The following is a 9,336-nucleotide window of genomic DNA, read 5'->3' as shown; positions in this document are numbered from 1 at the left end:
CAAAATAATTTTAAAATATGAAAAAAAATTTAAAATATTAAAGACAAACAAAGAATACAGATTACAATTGTCTTGCTTAGCTTCAGAGAGCATAATTAATTAACAATGTGTTGAACACAAAGGCAAAAAGTTTTGGTGATATGGTAGGGACAATAAATATCCCAAGATTCTGCCCCAAGCAGATTATATTAGTTTGTCTTTAAAAGGTATGGAAATTGTTGGAAAGATTAAATTGGCTCTAGGGACTAAGGCTGCACTATTCATGTGGTTTCCTAATCACTTGAACACAAAATGTCACCAGATCTAACTGATCTTTGGTACTTGACTGGCAGACCAACTTTGGCAATGCTGAATTAACATTATATTGTTCCTGAATATCCTTTCCTTATAAGGACAAATAAATCTCTCTTTTGCTCTATGGATGTTTTCTTTTGTTCCAATATCATAATTCCTTCCTAACTATCTATGCCATACTTGTTTTGGGAGACCTGGTCTACAACAATTCATAATAAAAACAAATACAATGAACAAGAACTTAAGTTACAAAAAACCCACAACAAACAGCAGATCAGTATTAAAATCATCACCACCAAACAACAGCTCAATATAGAACAACTGAACAACTAAAACAGACCAGTATAAGAATAACAACCACAAGAAACAATAAGAAATATCATCAGTATAAGAATAACAACCACATAAAAAAGCTCATTATTAAAACAAGTACAACAAACATCAAACAACTGCTCAGTTTAAGAAAAAAACAAAACCAAAAATAGAATATGCTATAAAATATTACTTGGTATAAATATAACAATAAATAAACACCATATCCCCACAGCCATCACTAACTCTCTCAAATTGCTTATATTTGAATATGGAGTGTAATGTTTCAGGAAATCACTGGGATTAGAAAGACTATTGAAATTAAAACCAGATGATCGGTTTTGGTTATCTAATTCCTGCCTTAATAGATAGAAGCAAGTCACTGAAATTCTAGGTTTTATCTTACTCCTGTTTAAACTGGAAAAAATACTACTATTCTGTGTACTTCATAGAGATATTATGAAGATAATAATTTGTACTTGTTAAAATGCTAAAAAAAAATGAGGCTTGTGTAGAAATGAGCTTGAATATGTAAAAATGTGTCACCTTTCATTGACCACATTTAAATAGAGTCTGGATAACAGTTTTCTAGGGATGTTGTAGACAAGATTTAAGAAATAGTTGGATAACTAACCTCCGAGGTCCCCTTCAACTCTACAGTTTTCAGAGTCCACGGTTCAATGGTGTTGGCAAAACAGAGTCCAGAAAGTACTCATATCTATCTAGCCTCAGGTGTTGAAAAATGTTGCACAATCATTCTTCTTGAAAAGGAAACAACCTGACCTTTACCCCCAATTAAATTGCCCAGAGAAGCTGCATTGACTACCTTGCCTTCTGCCTCCAATACAGTTGCAACTGTTTTTCCCTCACTTCTGCAATTTGAAAACAAGGTAAAAAGCTTACGTATTTCATTGCTCCTGACAGCATCGGCCTTAAAAAAAAATGAATGTTCACAATCTCGGTTTTATATTGGCCATAACTCATTGATTTTTAGCCTTGGAAGGAAAGCTGGACATTCCATACAAATACTAGCAGGCAGGACACAAAGTCATTTAGTAATTTCTTGTTACTAAAAGCAATGCTAGTCCTCTATGTAGATGGAATCTTAGAAATATGTTTTATTATGAAAGCTCAGGACCTAATTTGGGGTTCAAATTAGGGAGGAGGGAGAAAGAGATACACATAGAGAAAAATGCACAAACATAAAGACACAAAGAGAGAAAGACAAGAGATAGAGAGAGACAGAGACAGACATTCAGAAATGAGAGAGAGTGAGAGAGACAGAAACAGGGATAGACAGAGAATAGGAGAGAATACAGATCCAGTATCTCTGCCACCCTACACCCTACCTGATTCTTACTCTTACCTCATGAGAATGGAGGTTTTTCTGAGTGTCAGTTTGTATAATTTGGTGTAGTGATAGATTTATATCTAAAAGAGACCTTTTGAACATCAGCTTGTCTAACATCCTCATTATAGATGAAGAAAATGCAGACTGGATTACTAGTTATCCACATCTTCTACAATTAATTGCATTGCTTATAGACAGCAAAGCAAAGGTTTGAACCCAAGATTTTTAAGTCCAAATGTGATGCTTTCATATTATATCATGTAGCTATTCAAAGAAATGCTCAACATTGGCCTACAAATGTCAACAACTTCAGGTATCAGATACTACTAGGAAATGTTCCTATTTTTACAATAGAGTCAGAAGTGAGATGAAACTCTGTCCTTTCAGGATTACAAAGAATTCCAGATTGTTCTGTTTTGATTTTTCAGCTACATAAGTGACTAAGAGCTGGTTTAAAGTATAATTTTATTACATGTTCTTCATACTCAAATCACAGATCAGAGTTCTCCTTGAATATATTATGTTAACACTAGGGCTAATTCTAGAATTAAGTTCTTTACTTGTTTCTCATTTTAGAATTATAACTCAGGGGTGGTGGTGGAGAATGCTTTACAAGAACACAAGATATAATATGACAATGAAGTTCTAAGAAAATATAGCCTCAAATAACTGAGATTTCCTTTTACTACATGATCCTCTCTTTGACATCTAAAGTTTTTTCAAAAGAAGGCTTTCACTTCCCTTTCCCAAATTATTTCATTTTAATACTCTCCTTTCACACTATTACCTTAAACCTCTCCCTACACTTAGACAAACTCATCAAGGCATTGTCTCATTTCTATGTCTCTGTACAGGCTGTCTCAAATGACTATGTTATGCCCCTCTTCTCTTTTATTGTCCTGACTCATTTACCCTAATTATTCTGACTCAGTTTCCCTAAATTGTCTTTCCTCAGTTTCCCTAATTGTTCTGCCTCAGTTTATAATTGTTCTGCTGAATCCTACAAAAATATCCTTCCCATTTGATTAGGATAAAAGATCTTATAATTTAGAATATCAGAATGCCTCTCTCCATCCCAAGCTATCAGAATATCAGATACCATCTTGTCAAGATGCCTCTCTCCATCTCTGGGTTGCCTCCCCTATTATGTCATCTCCATCTCTGGTGGCTCACCCCACTCTGTTAGAGTCCCGTTGCCACTCTCAATTCCCTGACTCTGCCCCTGCCTCAGTCTACCTCCTGTGTCTGAGCCACAGGTATATAGGTCATTGAGAACTCACATTGTTTGCTGGATTCTTGGAGATGATAGTCTCAATCAGCCCTGGGACCAAACCATGGATCCATTTCGCCCCAGTAAATCTCTCCCTTTCAAATAAAATATTAAATAGTCTCTAATCTCTATCAATTGTGCTACCTAACTCCCCTGTGAGTGTAGCTGTAATGAAGTATCACACACACACACACACACACACACACACACACATTATATATTCCTCTTTCTTTGTTGTACTGTTGTTTTCCCTTTTGAAACTAAGAAAATTGTATAAAGTTTACATAATTTTTTTAGTTGCAGGAATGGCGGATTGATGCCATTATACTCACACATCTAAAATCTAGCAAAATCACCTATCTACTAAGATAAAGTTCACACAGAGAAAAGAAATGACTGTGTTGGAAGGAGAACTTGAGAATTATTCTGACTGGATTAATCTAAAGTCATCATGTTCTTTTACTGATGAAATTAGTGTTGTAAACCACAGAGAAAGAGATAGGATTTAGAAAGCTATCTAGTATCTGAGCTTCACCAAGACCATGAAACTTCTTGAAAATATGAAATATTTTTTGATATCAGTATTCTTACTACTAATATTATTCATAAAATAATAGGAAAATAAATTGAAGATACAAGAAGAGGAGGCTCATTCATGAGTAGAATAATTATATAGTTTTGGGGGTATTGAATAGAGAAAAGCTTCCTTTCCTTGTATCCTTTTTGTTCCTTGTGCCCAAAGAACTCAGTATATGATGGGAGACAAAAAAGCAGCAGGATTTTCATGTCATTTGTGTATTCGTAGATAATAAGGCTATATTTATCATCTTATTACTTTCCATTTATGTGAAGACTTCCTATCTTGAAAATAATGAAACACATTTTTTGAGAGTTTGGGTTTTTTTTCCCTTAAGAGACTATAATATTTGGTATAAGAAAACATCAGATAAAATCTTAAACTTTGAGATATAAGTATGCTTTTCATCTGAAAAAAAATAATGAAGAAAGAAAAATCACTAACTCCCTCACCATTTTTGTGTTTTGAATAAATGGGAAAAATTGAGGATACAAAGAGTTGATTCACTTGGTAATGTCTGGTATTTATTAGATCCTTTACTTCCTCTCTTCCCTCCCCCTTCTCCTTCTCCTTCTCTTCTCTTTTCTTCTCTCTTCCTCACCATTTTCCCAGAAACTCTATATCCTCTACTTATTGATTATTAAAGCCAATAAGCATTTATTAGGGCCTGCTATATTCCAGACATTGTTCTAAATGAGTGGATTATAAAACAAGGCAAAAAAAGATACTGTTCTCAAAGAGTTCATAGTCTAATGGGAATAGATAATATAAAAATGACTACATACAAATAAGATATGTACAAGATATGTTATAAGTCATTCTTCAGTTGTGTCCCTCTGTGAATCTTTTAGAATTTTATTTATTTATTTTTTTTGGCCACAAGTAAAAAAAAAAAAAAAGGAGTCATTTTTTATGAACAAAAAACTCTGAGATACTACTTCAAACTTCTTAGATTGGCTGAGATGACAAGAAAAATTACAAATGTTGGAAGAAATTGTTGGTTGAGTTGTGAAATGATCCATTAGTTCTGGACAGCAATCTGGAACTATGTCTGAAGAACTGTTTATGCTCCATCACCCAGAAATGCCACAAGTGCATTTTTATTTCAAGAAAATCATTAAAGAGGGAAAATGTCCCACATGTGCAAAAAGGTTAGTAGCTGCTCTTTTTGTGGTAACAAAGAATTGGAAAATGAGTAGATGCCTATCTATTGGGGAATGGGTGAATAAACTGTGGTATTTGAAGGTAATGGGATATTATTGTTCTATATAAAATGATGAACAAGCTGATTTTAGTAAGGCCTGGAAAGATTTAATGAACTGGCGCTGAGTGGAAAAAAAACATAATTAGGAATACCATGTATTCAATAACAGCAAATATGCATGATGAGCAACTATGAATGATTTGGTTCTCCTCAGTGGTTTAGTGATCCAATGATCCCCACAGAAAATTTCATCTGCATCCAGAAAAAAGAACTAAGGAGATTGAATGTAAAACAACACATGCTATGTTCACTTCTTTTTTCTGTTTTTTTTTTCCTTTCCTATCATTTTTTCCTTTTGTTCTGATTCTCTCTCCCAACATGAGCCATAAAGCAATGTATATTAAAATAAATAAATAAATTTAAACTTTTGGGGAAAAGAACTGCCACAAAAAAGAAAAAGAAAATCAAAATCAAAAACAAACAACAACAAAAACCTTAAAAGAAGTAAAAAAGTTTCTTTTAAAAATATGCTTTGATCTGTATTGAAACACCATCACTTCTTTCTCTGGGAAGTAGATAGCATTTTACATCAAAAATCCTTTAGAGTTTTCTTGCATCATTGTGTTGCTGAGAAAAGCTAAGTTTTTTAACAGTTGATCATCTTACAATATTGTTGTTATTTTAACCCAGTAAATTTTGCTTTGCATCACCTCATGGAAGTCTTTTGAGCTTTTTCAGAGAGTATCTTATACATCATTTCTTGTAGTACAATAGCATTCCTTCATAACCTCCCCCCAAAAAAACCTATTTAGTCATTTCCTATTTAATGTATATCCCTGTAATTTCCAATACTTTGTCCCCAGAAAATAGCTGACATAAATGTTTTTGTATATATCATTTCTTTTTTGTTTGTTTTTTTTCCTTTGGGATACAAATCTAGTAATGGTATTGCTAAGTCAAAGGACATGCATGGTTTGTTTAGGCATAGTTCCAAATTGCTCTATAGAACGATTAAATCAATTCATAACTCCAACAGTGACTTAATATTTTATTTTTCCTACATTCCTTCCACCTTTTGTCACTCTCCTTTTCATTTTCCATTTGTATTTTAAGACAATCTACTAGGTATGAGGTAGCACCTCAGAATAGTTTAATTTGAATTTCTTCAATTAAGAGTTAGAGCTTTTTCCCTCAAATATTGTTATAGATAGCTTTCATTGCTTCAGCTGAAAACTTCTCCTATCTTTGATCATTTATCAATTGGGGAATCATTCCTATTTTTATAAATTCTATTCAGTTCTCCATTTGCTTGAGAAATGAGGCCTTTATCAAAGAAACTTTTTCAGTTTTTTTTTAGTTAACTATTACTAACTGCATTTCTCTCTCTTGAATTCACCCTGCCCATTTATTATATTTTCTTACGCCTTTCACTTTGTCCCTTCTCAAAAGTGTTTTGCTTCTGACTGTCCCCTATCCCAGTCTCTGCTCCTTTCTATCAACAACCTTCAATCTTTATTCTATCCCATCTTACTTTTCTTTATGATTAGATAGATTTCTATATTCAACTGAGTGTGCATGTTATTCCCTCTGTGAGCCAATCCTGATGAGAGTTTCACTCACTTCATGTTAGTCACATCTTCCTTCTTCTACACTGTAAAAATATTTTTCTTATCTCTTATTCTATTTCTCCCCATACATTCTTCTTTCACCACTTAATTTTATTTTTAAAAGATATCATTCCTTCAAATTCCAAACTGTGCCCTGTCTATATATACTCCCCTTAAGTGTCATAGTAGTGAGAAAGTTCTTATGTGTTATAAGCATCAGCTTCCCATGTAGGAATGTGAACAGTTTAACCTTATTAAATTCCTTATGATTTCTCTTTGCTATTTGCCTTTTTATGATTCTGTTGAGTTTTATATTTGAATGTCAAATTTTTTATTCAATTTCTGGTCTTTTCATTAAGAATGCTTGAAAGTCTTTTATTTCCTTTTTCCCTATAAATGATTATATTCAGTTTTGCTGGGTAAATGACTCTTTTTTATAATCCTAACTCCTTTGTCCTAGCAATATCATATTCCAAGCCATCATATTCTTTAATGTAGAAGCTTCTAGATCTTGTATTATCCTAACTGTGGCTCCCCCATGCTTGAATTATTTCTTTCTGGCTACTTACAATATCTTCTACTTGACTAGAGAGTTCTGAAATTTGGCTGGGAGTTTTCATTTGGGTATCTCTTTCAAGAAATGATCAATGCATTCTTTCAATTTCTATGTTATCTTTTGATTCCAGAATATCAGGGTAGTTTTCCTTGATGATCTCTTGGAAGATGATACATAGGCTCTTTAAAAAAAATCATGGTTTTCAGGTAGTCTCATGATTTTTAAATTATTTCTCCTACATCTATTTTCCAGATCAGTTGTTTTTTCCAAGTAGATTTTTCAAAGTCTTCTATTTTTTCATTGTTTTGTTTATCTTTTATTATTTCTTAATTTCTCATAAAACCATAAGTTTTCACTTGATTTATTCAAAATTTTAAGGAATTATTTTCTACAGTGAGCTTTTGCTCCTCTTTTTCTATTTGGTCAATTCAGTTTCTTAAGGATTTTATTTTTCTTCAATGACTTTTTGTTCTGTTCTTTTCATTTGACTAGTTCTGCTTTTTTAAGACATCCATCTCTTCAATGTCTATTTTGTTGTTGTTGTTTTTCCTCCTTTACAATTTTACCTAGTGTTGAGTTCCCCTACTCACCAAGGGGAACTATAACTGGGTTCCTTACCATTCTCCAGGTACTTGGACGTCTCCAAAGCAGCTCCCTCTAGCTGCTCTCTTTCCCCACAGAGCACCCGACACATCAGATGTTACTAAGTACAACAAGCGTTTATTAAGCACCCTATTAAGCACTTCTCTAATGGTGTCTGCATCTTCTCACAGTTACATTCCTTCATATATACCATCTCATTACATCATCTCATACCCAGTTTTCTTTGTCTTTACCCCATCACGGTACAGGCTACTCAATAACAAAATCATTAATCATGGGGTAAACAACCTTTCACTACTGCCTTCCTGTTTTCCTCCTCTGCACATCTTGTTCCCCCTCAGTTTATTTCCTGCTATATAGCTCCTTTTGCCATGTATTCCTAAAATCACCTTACAACCTAGTCTGTTTTTAATATATTTTCTTCAATTTAAAAAAAAGGTTTTTTTAAAGATGTTGACTTGTTTTTCATGATTTTCTTGCATTACTCTCATTACCCTCTCTTTCCTCTACCTTTCTTATTTCATTTTCAAAATCTTTTTTGAGCTCTTTTGTGGCCTGAGACAAATTTATATTTCTGTCGCTTTGGATATTGGAACTTTGACTTTGTTATCTTTCCCAGAATGTGTCTTTTGATTTTCCTTGTCATCATAGTAACTTTCTGTGGTCAGATTTTTTTCCCTGTGATTTCCTCATTTTCCCAACCTAATACTTGATTTTTAGCTGTTTGTTAAAGTAGGACACTGCTTCCTGAGTAGAGCATGCACTGTCCTAAGCTTTATGACTTTTGTGCTGCTCTTTTCAGAAATCCTTCTAGGGACTTGTAAGCCCTCATTACTTTCAAGTTTGTATGATCTAAGGAGAAGTATGTTTACCATTCTTCTGGCCTGTGCTTCATTTTGTGAGTGACCACGAGCACTCTTTTCTGTCCTGGAATTGTGAGAAGGGTCCCTGTCCACTGTGAATGAAAATTCTAGTATATTGCTCTCCTTATCTTGGAACTGCCACCCAGGACTGTGATCTGGATCCCAGTATGAGCAAAGTAACAGAGTCCCACCTCAATACTAGGAAAGAGAACCCTGTCGTCTTCTGACCTATAATTTGACCCCCCCATACTATCTGTGGATTGAGAATTATGGAAGTAACCATTGCCCTATTGTTGGTTTTCTGAGACCAGGGCTGTGCTGGCATGGTCCAGACTGCAGTCTCCATCACTCTCACCCAGATGTAACACACCTTTCCTGCCAACCTTCTAAGCTGTCTTTGGTGTCTGTGGGCTGAGGTCAGGTAATGGTCACTACTGCCACTGATTCAGTCACCCCAAAATCTGCTCCTGGGTTATTGAGCTAGGGCTGTATTGGCACAGCCTGTGCTAGAATTGCCATTCTTACCTTAGTGGTACATATCTTTCATGCTGATCTTCTAAACTGCCTTGGATTAGAAAATTATTTCAATCAGTCTTTTGATGGGTTCAGATGCTCTAGAATTTGTTTAGAGTCATTATTTACAGGTATTTGGAAGAGTTTTGATTAGGGCTCAGGGGAGTCCCTGCCTTTACTTGTTTT

This window comes from Sarcophilus harrisii, chromosome 1 (genome assembly GCF_902635505.1).
Source record: "Sarcophilus harrisii chromosome 1, mSarHar1.11, whole genome shotgun sequence".
In the NCBI taxonomy this organism is placed as follows: Eukaryota; Metazoa; Chordata; class Mammalia; order Dasyuromorphia; family Dasyuridae; genus Sarcophilus; species Sarcophilus harrisii.
The sequence above is the reverse complement of the archived record's forward strand: the minus strand, read 5'-3'. Positions refer to the sequence as shown.